General features: G+C 36.4%; 1 protein-coding gene across 3 annotated transcripts in view; it reads right to left on the reverse strand.

Annotated features, from left to right (window-relative positions):
* The window catches only part of DPY19L3 (dpy-19 like C-mannosyltransferase 3), a 112,045-nt gene extending 97,942 nt beyond the window's left edge, over positions 1 to 14,103 (reverse strand). Inside the window, exon 1 of one of the 3 annotated variants that reach the window (XM_051979754.1) lies at positions 13,649 to 14,103. The gene's annotated coding sequence lies outside the window, so the exon portion shown is untranslated. The remainder of the gene's footprint in view (positions 1 to 13,648) is intronic. The other 2 variants (XM_051979753.1, XM_051979751.1) reach the window with 2 other exon arrangements.
* Positions 14,104 to 14,432: the final 329 nt, after the last annotated feature.

Raw genomic sequence — 14,432 nt, forward strand, 5'->3', positions numbered from 1 at the left:
TTGTACTCAAATTTCTACCACTTAAGTTGTGAGGGGAGGAGATGGAAAGGAAAGAAATTGGTGGTACACTAGTTATTTCCTTCAGAATTTTCCCCAAGGCCAATCCTAATCAAAAATCACAAAATTTCAAGAATTAAAAAGGACCACTCAAGCCATCTAGTCCAATCCATACTTTGGTCAGAATTCCTTCTAAATATACCAGGCAGTCTGTCTAGTTCCTGCCCAATACCACAAATTAAGAAGAACCCCTGCTGGGAGGTATCCCTTTTCATTTCAGGATAGCTCTCATTGTTAGGAAGTCTTTTACTACAGCAAACTTAAATCTATGTTTGCAACTCCTATCCAGAGCTCTTATACCCCCAACTTCTCTCCTCTTTCCCCAACTAAACATTTCTAGTTCCTTCAACTGATTCTCAAACTCCAAGACCTCTCAAGGAACTAGCTATCTTCTAAACATTGTAGGTCAGCCATTTCCTTCCTAAACTATAGACTAGAACAACACAAACTCAAGATTATTTACAAGCTGTCTCATTAGAAGGAAGTCCTTAAGGGCAAAGGAGTTTTTCTTTGTATCTCTAGTTCTTGGCACTGGTACCTAGTCTGGTAAGCACTTAAATGCTTATTTACTATCATTTCCTGTTTCTAGACCCAATGCCTCTCACTATGCAAAACTTTATTGACAGTTATTTTATGCTGTTGATTCACATTGAGTTTTATAGTTCACTAAACTGCCTAAGATCTTTGTGAGAATCGCTGTCCAGCCACACCTTATTCATTTTAAACTTGTAAAGTTGATTTATGGACCCAATTTTCTCCCTAGATTCAATCAATTCTAACTTTTCACGATCTTTTAAAATCATTCAATGTGTTAGCTATCCTCAAAGTTTTGTCCATGCTAAAAATTTAATAAATAAGCGTTATATTTGTACTTTTATCTATCTCATTAATTTTTTAGAGTTTACCTTCACTGGGCTAACCATTCCACTGGATGCCCTTGTCAGCCCATTAATGACTTTTTGAGTTTAGCCATTTAACCAGCTCATTTCACTTTGAGTATACTTGCTTGCTGCCTTGTCATTTTTCACTCATCTCCTATTCTTAGTGACTCTATTTGAGTTTTCTTGGCAAAAATACAGGAATAGTATGTCATTTCTTTCTCTGGTTTATTTGATAGATGAGGAATCTGAGGCAAATAGGGTTAAGTGACTTGCCCAAGGTCACACAGCTAATGAATATCTGAGACCAATTTTGAACTCAGGAAGAGTATTCCCCACTCCAGGCCCAGTATGCCATTCACCTAGCTGCCCTGCCTTATTTCTCTTTCCATCTTGTCCACACAAAAAAACTATGAAACCTCATCACGTTTTGCTAAACTCTTAAGTAAACCATATCTATAGCACATATGTCCAGTCTACCAGTCTAGTAACTGTGTCATAGAAAGAAACAATCTCATATTATCTAAACTTGAAGCTGTGTTGGTTCTTGGGGATCTTTGCTTCCTTTTCTAAATGTTCACTACATTAGAATTTTTCCAGAAGTCAAAATCAAACTTATTGACTCAAAGTTTTCTAAATATACTCTCTTGCCTTCTTTGAAAATCAACAATTCCTTCTCCAATTCTGTAGTCTTTTTCTTATTATATCTGATTTTTCAAAAACTGCAAAATGATTTAGCAACCACATTTTAGTTCTTTCAATCTGAGGATGTAGTTCATCTGAAATTAGTGACCTGAATTCATTAAAAGCTAAGTGCTTCTTTTACTATTTCCCTACTTATCTAGACTATCAATTCCCTATTGGTCACATTTTTCTAGACTTTTCTGGTCCAGAAGTTATTATTCTTGGCAGAGAAAACAGAAATAGAGTAAGAGTTTAACTCCTATTTTTGTTCTTCATTGCTGGCTATCAACACATCAGTACTAGTTCTTCTTTGATCCTTCTCTTGTCCCCAAGATAGCTTACAAAAAGTCTTTAAAAATCTTTTTTTTTCGTTGTTTTGGCCTTAGCTCTCCATACTGGTCTCAGTTCACTTTGTTAGTACTCATCACAATAATCTTATAGGACTATGCTGTAGCTTTGTATTTAGTTCCTACTATTCACCCTTGTTTTCATCTTCTCTACATTTATTCTATAATTCTAAGTGGGTTGATGAATTCCCAGATAGCCAAAGAGACATTAGTTTTCCTTTTGAATAAAGTTATTTTTCTCCGTGCCTTTGGAAATTCTTTCCTGAAAATTTCTTATCCCTCTTGAGCCAACTCCCTTGTAGATTTTTAGTACATAGGATCTTACCTATTCTTTTTTTGAACTCTTTGAAATTTCTTCTTCCAAAGTATAAGCTGCATGTCAGACTACCACTGCTTTGTCTTCTACTAACTCACAAATACTGCAATGGAATGAATGGTCACTTCCCTTCAAAGTTCCCATCATTTCCACACTAGCAAATAGTTTCTCATTATTAGTAAGCTTCAGATCCAAAATTTTCCCTTGTTGGCTTTCACTTTTTGGAAGATTAACCATTAAGGCAAATAAAGAAATAATTTGGGGTAAAGATAAAGTTTCAGCAGAAACCAGGATCATTGAATTCCCACATCATTACTATATAAGGGTTACTCTATTTCCCAAGGTCCAACTTCATTTTTTCTTTCTTTTTAGGTAGTCTATGGAACACTCTAATGACAATATCATTTCTTTTTTCTGTTTTCATCCATGCTTGTTCCCATTCTATTTCTTAATTTTCTCATATCAGTATATGTTAATATGAAATCACACTTTTGCCACTACTTTCTTTGACCCAGGGGCAGAGCCAAAATGGTAGACTGTAAACAGGCCTTTAAGCTCTTCCTGGTTTCCCTCAGATCAACACCAGATCAAACCTCTGAACTGGTTTTGGAGGGACAGAATACACAAATCTTTGGAGGGTAACTAATTTCTAGCATAAGATATTTTGGAAGAACTTCAGAAAATGCCTGTTTCAATTGACAGCTCACAGGGACCCAGGACAATTCCAAGTTGGGGGAAATCTACCGGGAGGCTCTTAGTCAAAATACAACATTGGCCACTCTGTCCTAGTTCAGAAGCCAATGGATCAATAGACTAGCTGTGAGACATCACACAATTACAAAAGGCACTGAGCCCCCAAATCCCAGAATAACAAGGGACTTGGCCACACCTACTCAGCACAGGAAGGTAGGAAGTCAGCAGCACTGGCCCCAGGGCACCATGATGCCGCTGTCCCCGGTAGAGGAAGCTTGGTACAATCTCCCCTTTGCCCTAAGAGAGATCCCAACCTTTAAAAATGAACAAAAACTATCAAACTGTGCATACCCTTTGATCCAGCAGTGTTTCTACTGGGCTTATACCCCAAAGAGATACTAAAGAAAGGAAAGGGATCTGTATGTGCCAAATGTTTGTGGCAGCCCTGTTTGTAGTGGCTAGAAGCTGGAAAATGAATGGATGTCCATCAATTGGAGAATGGTTGAGTAAATTGTGGTATATGAACGTTATGGAATATTGTTGCTCTGTAAGAAATGACCAGCAGGATGAATACAGAGAGGACCGGCGAGACTTACATGAAGTGATGCTAAGTAATTGAGAAGAACCAGGAGATCATTATATACCTCAACAATGATTCTGTTTGAGGATGTATTCTGATGGAAGTGGATCTCTTCAATAAAGAGAGCTAATTCAGTTTCAATTGATCAAGGATAGACAGAAGCAGCTCCACCCAAAGAAAGAACACTGGGAAGTGAATATAAACTGCTTGCATTTTTGTTTTTCTTCCCGGGTTATTTTCACCTTCTGAATTCAATTCTCCCTGTGCAACAAGAAAACTGTTCAGTTCGGCACACATATATTGTATCTAGGATATACTGTAACCTATTTAACATGTAAAGGACTGCTTGCCATCTGGGGGAGGAGGTGGAGGGAGGGAGGGGAAAAATCGAAACAGAAGTGAGTACAAGGGATAATGCTGTAAAAAAATTACCTTGGCATGGGTTCTGTCAATAAAAAGTTATTAAAACAAAAAAAAAAAAAAGGAATTTTCCAAGAAAAAAATAAAAAAAATAAAAAATAAAAATAAAAATGAACAAAAAAGCAAAAAGGGCTCTGATTATAGATAACTTTTATGGAGAACAAGAAGAACAGATCTCAAACCCTGAGGAACTAAAGGCAAATCATCTCCAGATGAAGCCTCAAAAGGTAATATGCTGGTCTTCATCTCACAAGACTCTCTTGGAAAAATGAAAAAAGGATCTTAAAAGAGTGTTAGAAGAAAAATGGGGAAAGGAAATGAGAACTTTGCAGGAGAGTTTGGAAAAAGAAACAAATTATCTGATGAAAACTCCTTTAAAAATAGACTTAGCAAAATGGAAAAAACATATAACTTCTTACAAAATAGATTTGATGAATGGGAAAATAAACCAATTCACTGAAAAACAGAATTTGTGAAACAAACAAACAAAAAAAAAATCAATGAATGAAACAACTAATTTAAAAGTCCAAATGGCCAACTGTAAAAAAGGAAATAAAAAACCTAACTGAAAAAAATAATTTACTAAAAATTAGAATTGGACAAATGGAAGTGAATGACTCAATGAGACATCAAGAATCAGTCAAACAAAACTAAAAATATGAAAAAAATCGAAGAAAATGTGAAATACCTCATTGGAAAAAACAACTGACCTGGAAAATAGATCCAGAAGAGACAATCTAAAAATTACAGGATTACCTGAAACTCATGATGAAAAAAAAAAAAAATTCTAAACAATACTCTTCAGGAAATCATCAAGGAAAACTACCCTGATGTCCTAGAATCAGAAAGTAAAATAGCTATTGAAAAAATCTACCAATCACCTTTGAAAGAAATCCCAAAATGAAAACTTCAAGAAACATTGTAGCTAAATTTCAGAATTATCAGATCAAGGAGAAAATATTACAAGCAGCCAAAAAGAAACAATTCAAATATGGAGAAGCCCAATCATGATTACCCAGGACTTAGCAGCTTCTACTTTAAAAGGCATGGAATCTGATATTCTGAAAGACAAAGGAACTTGTATTGCAGCCAAGAATCAACTACCCCACGAAATTAAACATTATCTTTCAGGGGAAAAAATGGACATTCAATGAAACAGGTGAATTTCATTTATTTCTGATGAAAAGATCAGAGCTGAACAGAAAATCAGATCTTTAAATATAGAACTCAAGAGAAGGATAAAAATGTAAAAAGAAAAGAAAAACTTAAAAAAAAGTTTAATCCTTATAAGGAAAGATGATAGATTTAACTCTTGAGAACTGTATCTCTGTTATAGGTATACTTAGAGAGTATAGGTATAATTTGATGATATAAAAAAGAAATGAGAGGAAAGGGGATTGTGCTTGAAGAAGAGGAAAAAGGAGATAAACTGAGATAAATTATATCTCAAAAAGAGGCAAAAACCCTCCTAATACAACTGAGGGAAAGAAGAGAGCAGGGGTAGCGACCCTGATCTCAGATCAAGCCAAAGCAAAAAGAGATAAGGAAGGGTATTTTTTTCTGAAGGGTATCATAGATAATGAAGTAATATTAATACTAAACATATATATATATATACATAGATAATGAAGTAATATTAATACTAAACATATATATGTATGTATGTATGTATATGTATATATATATATATACCAAATAGCATAGCATTCAAATTCCTAGAGAAGTTAAGATTGCGACAAGAAGCATTAGACAGCAAAACTATACTAGTGAGGGATTTCAATATTGCTCTCTGAGAACTAGATAAACTGAATCACAAAATAAATTTAAAAGAATTTAAGGAGATAAATAGAATTTTGGAAAAGTTAGGTATGATAGACCTTTGGAGAAAACTGAACAGAGGCAGAAAGAAATATTCTTAATGGTACATGGAACCTATACAAAAATTGACCATGTATTAGGGCATAAAAACCTCAAAATCAAATGCAGAAAGACAAAAATAGAATATTCATCTTTTTTAGATCATGATAGAATAAAATTACATATAATGAAGGGTCAAGGAAAAATAGATTAAAAAATAAATTGGAAACCAAATAATCTATTCCTAAAGAATGAGTGGATGAAACAACAAATCAAAGACACATTCAATAATTTCATCCAAGAGAATGACAATAATGAAACAATCTATTTTCTTCAATACTTTAATATACAATTTGTAAGAAAATGGCTTTTTACTTTCACTCTTTTTATTGTTTGCATTTTGTTTTCTTTCTCATTTTTCCTTTTTGATTTGATTTTTTTTTATGCAGCAAAATAATTGTATAAATATGTATGCATATATTGGATTTAACATATATTTTAAAATGTTTAACATATATTAAATTACTTGTTATCTAGGGGAGGGAAGGTGGGGAAATTTGGAAAAAAAAGGTTTTGCAAGGATCAATGTTGAAAAATTATCCATGCATATGTTTTGAAAATAAAAAGCTTTACCTTTGTACAAATAAAACTAATGCAAACAAGATTAGAAGGGAAGCAACAAACTGGGAAAACATCTTCACAGTTAAAGGTTCTGATAAAGGTCTCATTTCCAAAATATATAGAGAACTGACTCAAATTTATAAGAAATCAAGCCATTCTCCAATTGATAAATGGTCAAAGGATATGAACAGACAATTTTCAGAGGATGAAATTGAAACTATTACCACTCATATGAAAGAGTGTTCCAAATCATTATTGATCAAAGAAATGCAAATTAAGACAACTCTGAGACACCACTACACACCTGTCAGATTGGCTAAGATGACAGGAAAAAATAATGATGAATGTTGGAGGGGATGCGGGAAAACTGGGACACTAATGCACTGTTGGTGGAGTTGTGAACGAATCCAACCATTCTGGAGAGCAATCTGGAATTATGCCCAAAAAGTTATCAAAGTATGCATACCCTTTGATCCAGCAGTGTTTCTATTGGGCTTATATCCCAAAGAAATACTAAAGAAGGGAAAGGGACCTGTATGTGCCAAAATGTTTGTAGCAGCCCTGTTTGTAGTGGCTAGAAACTGGAAAATGAATGGATGCCCTTCAATTGGAGAATGGCTGGGTAAATTGTGGTATATGAATGTTATGGAATATTATTGTTCTGTAAGAAATGACCAGCAGGATGAATACAGAGAGGACTGCGAGACTTACATGAACTGATGCTAAGTGAAATGAGCAGAACCAGGAGATCATTATACACTTCGACAACGATGTTGTATGAGGACATATTTTGATGGAAGTGGATTTCTTTGACAAAGAGACCTGAGTTTCAATTGATAAATGATGGACAGAAGCAGCTACACCCAAAGAAAGAACACTGGGAAACGAATGTGAACTATCTGCATTTTTGTTTTTCTTCCCGGGTTATTTTTACCTTCTGAATCCAATTCTCCCTATGCAACAAGAGAACTGTTCGGTTCTGTAAACATATATTGTATCTAGGATATATTGCAACATATCTAACATATATAAAACTGCTTGCCATCTAGGGGAGGGGGTGGAGGGAGGGAGGGGAAAAATCGGAAGAGAAACGAGTCCAAGGGATAATGTTGTAAAAAAATTACCCTGGCATGGATTCTGTCAATATAAAGTAATTATTAAATAAAAATTAAAAAAAAAAACAAAGAAAATAAAAAGCTTTAATAAAAAAAAATTCTTCCTGGAAAAAAAAGAAAATGGTTTTAAGTGAGTCTTCTAAAATACTAGTTTTTCTACATTAAATCCATGATAACTTGGATATCAGCATCCCCTGAATGCCATCTATCTAAAAGAACTCAAACTGCTTACCTTTGTTATTGGGTATTAATAAGCTGGTTTCTCAAACATTAAACATTCCCAAATTTAAAATGAAAGCTAAAATGGAATATTTTAATCTTGAAAATTTTACATTTCCAGTTATTATTATTGATAATAAACTCTCATTAGTCTCTTCTATATGTAATTAGACAGGTCTTCTCATTGTGAAACAAGTATGCTTTGCTAAATTCTGCTTCTATACCTACATACAGATTGTCCTGCTGACCCAGAATGTCTACCCCTCTCCCAATCTAGATCTTCCCCATCCTTCAAGCCTCAAGTCATTTATGAAATCTCTGATATCAAAAGCTGGAAATTATTTCCACCCCATCTCCCTTCTACTTATCATATCTCTGACACATGTTATAGTCATCTGCATGCCTTTTTGTAGTGGCAAGGAACTGCAAACTGAGTGGATACCCATCAGTTGAAGAATAGCTGAGTAAGTTATGGTATGTGCATGTTATATTATTCTATAAGAAACAACCAGCAGGATGATTTCAGAAAGACCTGGAGAGACATGAATTGTGAAGTGAAAAGAACCAAGAGAACACTGTACACAGCAACAAGCAAATCATACTGATGGATATGGGTTTTTTTTCCCCCCTGAGGCAACTGGGGTTAAGTGACTTGCCTAGGATCACACAGACAGGAAGTGTTAAGGGTCTGAGGCCAAATTTGAACTCAGAGCCTCCTGACTTCAAGGCTAGTACTTTACCCACTGTGCCACCTAGCTGCCCCTTGACGTGGTTCTTTTCAACAACAAGATGATTCAGGCTAGTTCCAATGGTCTTGTTATGGAGAGAGCCATTGCATCCAAAGAGAGGATTGTGGGGACTGAGTGCAGTTCACAACATAATATTTTCACTTTTTTATTGTTGTTATTTGCTTGCATTTTGTTTTCTTTCTCATTTTTTTCTTTTTTAATCTGATTTTTCTTGTGCAACAAGATAATTGTAGAAATATGTATAGAAGAATTGCACATGTTTAATTTATATTGGATTACTTGCCATCTAGGGGAGGGGATGATAAAGAGAAAGGAGGGAGAAAAAAATTTAGAACACAAGGTTTTATAAAGGAGAATGCTGAAAACTATCTTGAAAATAAAAAGCTTTATAAAAATAATAATCTGCATACCTGTCATTTCTGCAAGTGAACTCCAAGTTCCTTGAGAGAAGGGACTACTTTATTCAACTTTGTATTCTTCTCCATCCCCTCAATGGCTAACATAGTATTATGTTCATAGCAAGTATTAATATCTATTGAATTGAAATAATGGAGAGTGCTAGAGCTGGAAGTCAGGAAAACGGTTTTAAATGCTACTTCTGATTTTTATTAGCTGAGTTACTCTCAAAGCATGTCACAACCTCTCACCTTCAATTTTCTTATCTATAAAATGGGGATTCTAAACCTATACCTACTTCATAAAGTTATTGTGAGATCAAATGAAATAAAATACTTGGTAAACTTTAAAATGCTTTATATCAATTATTATGATTGTTCCATGATTCATTCATATAAATATCTGCTGATAAATAGCTGGAATTTGAAAAAATGTGTGTGTGTATATATATATATATATATATATATATATATATATATATATATATAAATTTATGAATATGTAAATGTCTTCACAAATTCCAGCCGTGTGTGTGTGTGTGTGTGTGTGTGTGTGTGTACACTGAGCACTCAGTATCCTAAAGCATTCCGAAAGATACATGGGTGTTTAAAAAATTCTCCCCAAATAGATCATACATATTTTTTGAGGACAAAATTGTGTTTCCTGGAGTACCTAGCACAATGTTGAACATATAGAAAACACTTGACAAAATATATTCTGATTAGTATTTCAGAATAATAATATTTTATCAGATATTGCTCTTTCACATTGCTATTTAAGATACAGAAGAAACAGCAGAGACCATCTGAGGTTAAATTTTTTTTTTCCTTCTACAAGATGCTTTGAAAATTATTATCCAGCTTTTCTTTTCCTGAAGATAATCAGTATGGAAGTATCTAATCTCACAAAATGACCCCATTCTACTTTTGAATAACTTTAATTGCTAGAAAGTTTTTTTAAAAATTTCATTAAGCATAAATTTGCCAATACACTTAAATCTGCCTTTTAGACCAAATGCATTTATTCTCTCTTCCAAGTGAGGGTCCTTCAAATATTTGAAAGTAGCTATTAGGTCCCCACTAAATATTCTCTTCTCCAAGTTAAATATTCCAAGTTCTTTCACCTAATGTTCATATGACTTGATCTTCATGTCCTTTACCATTATCTGGTTGCCTTCTTATAAACATTGTCTGGCTTATCAATGTCCTTCCTAAAATGTGGCATTCAGAATGTAATACACTATTCTAGATGTGTTAGACTAGATCAGAGTACAGAACAGCAGGACTATCACCTCCCTAATCCAGAGTAAAGAACATCTGGGCTTCTCTTAATGCAGCCTATGCTTTTTTAAACTGTCATACTGTTTACTCACAATGAATTTTTAATCCACAAAAAATCCCAAATCTTTTTCAAATATATTATGCTTACCTATGCCTTTCTCATATTATACTTTAAAATCCAATATGATTTTATATTTATCACTATTAAATGTAACCATTAAATATGACTGTTCTATTAAAAAATCACACTAAAAGATTGGCCCTAAAAGTTATCATATACTTCCATTATTCACAGCTCTATAGAAATCATTATTTTCCAAAATCACCAATGATCTTCATATTGCTAAGTCTAAAGGCTATTTCTTTAGTTCATTCTTCCAGATCTCTTACAGGATATTCTTATTTACCCCTTCCCTGAGACTCACTTTATTTCTTAGAATTCTCTCCGATATTTTCCCTACTTCTTTAATCACTCTTTTCACGGCTCCTTTGATTATTCTATGGCATTACACAGTCAGTGCAACAGAACTATAGTCCTGCTCCAAAATCCTAAATGTGGGTACTAAGGATTCTAGCCTCATCATTCTTTCCTTGGCTCTATGATATTTCATTTTAACTTGCCTACTGGAAAGGATTTTAGTGAGAACTTCTATGCAGAAGCAGATTGGATGTTGACTTAAATTTGAATTCATTATCTTCCTCCCAAAACTTGTCTTTTCCTCTAACTTCCCTATTTTTTTCCATGGTCCTACCATTTCTTCAAATTCCTAAGACATGAAGTCTCAGATTTATCAATGACTCATGCTTCTCTTTTGCTGTCAGTTTCCCCTTGTAAAAGGGAGTTGCCTTAGATTACTTCTAAGGTTTCTTCCAACTCCAAAAACATAATCCTAATCAGCTGTTAAACTCTTTGCAATCCTCTTATCTCGAAGTTCCCTCTTTTTTCCCACTTCTACTATTACAATTCTAGTTCAGGGCCTCTTTACCTCCTACCTAGATTACCATATAGTTTCCAAATTGTTCTCCTTAACCCATCCATCCAACCACAGTATTGATGCCAGAGTATTTTTCATTTGCAAAGCAAAAAAAAACAAAACAAAACAAAACAAAAAAACACATTATTCTCCTATTCAAATACCTTCAGGGATTCCCATTCCTTGGCAATAAAATACAACTCCTAAATTCAATTTTTAAACTCTCTGTAATTTGGCAACAATCTACATTTTCAGTATTATTGTAGATACCTACTATTCACATACTCTGTTCCATCCATGAACTATTTGCCATTTCCTAATCTTGGATGACATCTATACCTTTGAGCATTATGTGCCACCTGCACATCTTTAACTGTTCAAGTTTTTTCCTTTTTTCAAGTCCCAGTTCAGGTGCTGCCTTCACTGTTTTCCCTCATTACTCTAGGTTCAATGGATCTCTCATTTCTCAAATCACTGATACTACTTACTTTGGACCTCTCTTATACACTTTACACTATAACAGGTGTAAGAGTTATGTGTCTTGGCCTTGTTCTACCCTATTAGATATATACGCTCCTTTGGGTAAGAGGCCAGATGTTATGTCTCAATTTTGTACATGTGTTATTTAAATAATAACAAAAACTACTATAATCATCATGTACATATGTAAGGTATATTAATTTGAATTAAAAAGTTATAATGGTCAAGGGTCACTACAATAGGCAATTCTGGTCCCTGCTTGTGATTCTAAGACATCAAGTTATCAAGTTATTGTAACTGGAAAAAGCAGAGAAGACCCTAAATTTTCTAAAATTATTGCCTTGAAATATCTTATTCCACTGCACCAGATAGCTACTTAATACTTTAGAATAGTGGAATAATGAGCTTAATTTTATCCATAATTTAATAAGAATATCCTATTAATAGAGTTAAAAGGTGAATTCATCCCACAAAGTGAACTCATACAATTTTGAAGTAATTTACTCTGTATAAATGTACTCATACCTAGAGTCAACTATTACACATGTTAATCCTGCAAGTAAGTATATCAATCTTACATGAAAATTACCAATCCAATAGACTTTCTATTCTAGGAAAGGTAAAGAACTAACACTAACAATATATAAAATATTAAAGAACAGAATAAAACAATCATCAGATAAACTCAATATAAGACAAAAAGCTCTTTTGTCAAACAAAAAGTAATAAAATTAAGGGGAGGCAAAATAGCTGCAAAAATTCTTAAAGATTTTTAAAAAACCTATCCATTTGAATACATCATATTCCCGCCCCCCCACCATTTGATTGAGTTGATTAAACACACAGTGCACTCACATATAGGGAGGGTATCCCAAAAGTCTTAGTGCAATTCTCAGCTTTAAAGTGCACTAAGACTTTTGGGACACTACATCTTTTACACCTGTATAACTCCCTTCTATATATCCAATTAAATACACAATTTGGTTATATACAAGCGTGTGCAAAATTTTTTATTAATGTAGCATTTAAAATCACAAACATCAAATTCATGCTATTCTAAGGCAACCCCACCTCCAACCACTCCCAGTTGTAGAATAATATTTTTTCTTCTGCAAAGTAAATGAGTGCTACTATGTAAAAACGATACTTTATATACTTTACATATTTATTTCCTCTATATAGCAAATATCTACAACGTTGGTATGTGAGAGTTGTGTCCAAAGATACCTACTACTTTGGGGCAACAATCTCAAGTCCAGATTCTGACAATGTCCCCCCTCCCATACATACACTCATCCACTTCCCCCGCCCCCCCCCCACGCGATATAAAAGACACCTGCTACTCTGAGGCAACAATCTCAAGCCCCAATCCTAACAACACTCCGCCCCCAGCACCACCACCTCAACACACACTCTAAGACGCCAGCTACACTCTAGGGCAAGAATCCCAACCCCAAATCCTAACAACGCTCTCCGCCCCCCAGCAGCACCACTACCATTCCAAAACACACAAGACACCTGCTACATACTCTGTGGGGAAAGAAGGAGACAATCCCAGGGCCAAGTCCTGACATGATTCACCCCCCTCAACACACACACACACACACACACACACACACACACACACACACACACACACACACTCTCTCTCACACTCACTCTGTAAGATATTTACTATACTCTTGGGCAACAAGCTCAAGCCCAAATCTTGACATTTCCTCCCAAACCCTCACGAAATCTCCGGCAAAACGCTACTAGTAAAAGCTAGTTTTGTAGCAATAGCGGTTAAATGGTCACCTCCAGGCCCACTCCCCCCGCTGCGGGCTGTTTGCACAACGGGGGGGAGGGGGAGCAAGGGCCACTAGGGCGGGAGGGGGACAACAACGCGCGGCGTGCCTGCAAGAACAAAACACACAGACACAAAATGTGCGTGGCTTCATGACCCTCCCCGCCCTTCTCCCGAAACACAACACAACACTCACCCAGCCCGGACACGCAAGTCACCTTTTCGCAGTCGGTGGGAAGCTTCAGTCCTGGGTAGCGGCAGGAGTTGGCGACGGGTCTTCTCGGACTTGGCTGGTCCCAGCTCCGGGCTCGGTGGTGCCAGGGGGGCGGGGAGGGAAGGGGCAGGAAAGGGAACGCTCACACACACACACACACACACACACACACACACACGAGGCTACACAAGCCCGGCGAGACGCCCGCAAAGAAGCGGTGTCGGGGGAGAGAGGAGCCTACTCACACTTCCACATTCACCCTTCGCACACCCTCCTCACGCCCCTCACACCACGCACCCCACTAACGCCTCCAGTTCCCTCCGCCACGGCAGATGGCTTAGAGTCACCCAGAAGGGAAGGGGCGGAGGATTAGGGAGGAGGAACCGGAGGAGGAAGGGGAGGGAGAAGGGGAGAATGAGGCAGCTATGTGCAACACGGTGGAGAACAGGGGGGTCGAGGTTGGGGGGGAGACTGGGTGGGAGGGTGCGAGGACAGTGAGGGAGAAGAGAGGCGGCAATGAATGAAGAGGCGACCAATCACAGGGGTGGGCGGGAGGGGGCGTTGCCTCTGCAGCAGCTGTGGCAGTGATGATAGGGCTGCAGCACTGCTATTCATCTCCTGGAGCCCCGCCCCCAGCTCGCGCAGCCCCAGTCGCGAGCCTCGGCTCTGGGGCCTGGGGAGGAAGCTGCTGGCCCTTTTTCTTCCCAGTCCTGGGACGGTCCTTTTGCTTTCCCGAGGTCTTGATAGTTGCTGCTGTACCCTTTTC

Source organism: Antechinus flavipes, chromosome 2, assembly GCF_016432865.1.
Source record: "Antechinus flavipes isolate AdamAnt ecotype Samford, QLD, Australia chromosome 2, AdamAnt_v2, whole genome shotgun sequence".
NCBI classification, from domain to species: Eukaryota; Metazoa; Chordata; class Mammalia; order Dasyuromorphia; family Dasyuridae; genus Antechinus; species Antechinus flavipes.